The sequence below is a fragment of the Electrona antarctica genome (genome assembly GCF_951216825.1).
Source record: "Electrona antarctica genome assembly, chromosome: 13".
Taxonomy (NCBI): domain Eukaryota; kingdom Metazoa; phylum Chordata; class Actinopteri; order Myctophiformes; family Myctophidae; genus Electrona; species Electrona antarctica.
The window spans coordinates 6,665,586-6,668,024 of NC_136794.1; positions in this window are offsets into that span (position 1 = coordinate 6,665,586).

Below are 2,439 nucleotides of genomic sequence, written 5' to 3' on the forward strand. Positions count from 1 at the left end.
TCCTACAGCTACTCTCAAAGGCCCGCCTCTATTGCTGCAGAAGAAACACGAGAGTAGCCTACTACGGTGTTGCCCGGCGTGTGCACCGAGAGTGTCCGTCCAACTCTGAAGGCAGATGGGATTGGGGAAGATTTGCTGGATTAATTATTATCCCCTAATAGTTTCTTTCCTATGATATTTCAATCATTCTCATGCACGCACCGGCCAGGTGTGAATTCTTTAATTTCTTACCCAAGTTGAAGTGTCTATCAATCATCAACCAGATGACATCACATCAGGCCAACAGGCTTGTAGTGTAGTGCGTGTTCTGTTAATCTTATCTGTTTGGAAACTCTCCACATCATGATGCATTAAAAGCGCTCTACTCTCTTCGAAACAGGAAAGGGACGGATGTGTGGGGCAAAATGAGCCAAGCATCTCTCAATCTATAATTAGTCTACCTAGTGTGAGTTGTGCTTGAGTAGCTGCTGTAATTCTGCAAACTGTTAAATACTTCAATCAATCAATCAATCAACCAATGTGTTCACTTCCACGCGGGAACAGAAATGGACACACACACGCACGCACACACACACACACACAGTCACACACTATCAGGTCAGAAGGGGCAAATCATGAGTATGAGCTGTTGCAAAAATAACAGTTCCTGACAAGTTTGACAACTGACTGTATGCTGTGCAAAGCTTTAGACTCTGAAGTCTGAAGCTTTACATTTGTTTTTTATCTCTGCTCAACAGAGGCTTGCTTGGGCTGCCTGCAACTTTGATGTGGTGGTACATGTTTGGCATGTGCGGATCAAGTGTGCCTACAGTATCATATCCTTTGTGTTTTGTCCTGTTCTGTTCTCTGTTGTCTAGAGGCTAGAGCTTACAGTTACTTGTGCTCCATGTGTATATGGTGCTCTGTTTGTGTTGTACAGCATTACATTCAGCTTTGAACATTAAAGAACATTCAGCATCATATGCAGGTGAGAGCTGCATGTGTCCTTTTTAAGAACATATGAAACATGGTGCATGGCCATTGGGCATGGCCTGGGCTGTGTGCCCAGGCCAGTGCCTACTGCCCATTATAGAATAAGGGAGCTTGTTTTGACTATGTTTGTCAACAGCAGGTTTATTCTTAATAGATTTCACTGCTGTACGTCAGTACCTCTTACTTTATCATTTCTTTCTTTCTTTATTAGGATCCCAATTAGCTTCCACAAAGTAGTCGCTATAGTCTAGTCTAAAATCTAAAACAGACTAAATCTAGTTATCAGCTAAAACAGTGAAGTCTCTCTGCATTTAACAGACAACAACAACCAATAGTCACAAATACAGTGTTTACACAAAATACAAAAAATAAAATAAAAACAAGAAATTATCACATAGTGATATTTGTCAGGTGAAAGAAGCGCTGTCTCCGTTGTGTCCCCTCCCCAATATTAGTATATGATTATTATTGTAGTATAACGTGTATGTTTGTGTGTCACAATCTCGCACTTCGTGGCCGTTTGCGTGCGCTGGCTCCGTTGTCCCCCCCCCCCCCCCATATTAGTCTGATTGTTATTGTAGTAACGCGTATGCAGCCGCGTTTGGTTTGAAGAGAACATTGCCCGTCCTCGTCAACCTGTGAGTGTGACTGTGAGTGATCATGCTTGTCTGCCGCGGTGCTCTGCACTGTGTCTCAGACAGTGTGTTAGTCTGCAGTCTGTGTGGCTGTCAGGGATATTATGCCTCTCCCCTTCCCATTGCCCAGAGGCCGCTTTGCCGTCCCATTGGCTAGAAGCAGCCAATCACGACTAGGTGGCGAAACTAGTCGTCTACATTTTAGGGGTAGATGTATGTCAGATTTCACCTGACAATAAAAGCAGATTAAATTAAGCAGAATTAAGAAATTAAGCAGATAATTAAAGGGGCATTCCACTCATTTTCAACATTTTACTATGTCATTTATATACCTTAGAGCTAAAAAAGTCCCCCCCATTCTGTGTTTCCTAGAACTGTAATTATGGGAAAAAAAATCTTTCAGACCTCTAGTTCTAGATTAAAGCAGAATAAAAGCAGTTGGTGGGAGGATGAGGCACCCATGTCATGAGATAATGTGGTAATTTCATTCTTCCATCTGTGCTGTGATTTTTTTGAACTCCCTCACATTCATTAAAATGCACTGTTGTGATTTTGGTCGATGTGTACGGATATCAATATGTTTACTTTACGTAGATGAGTGTTTCACCACTGGGTCAAGCAGCTAAAGGTCATGACATGCACCAAAAGAGTCTCAGAATCTCACATCTATCTATAAATGCACCACGTCTCATGTGTGTACGTCATCATCATCATCATTTTTCGACGTAACTCAAGAACCGTTCACCCCACCGACTTCAAATTCGACACACGCGTTCCACACCCCCCCCACAGGGAGTGCAGTGCCCGGTATCGAGTCCGGCGCATAGCCAGT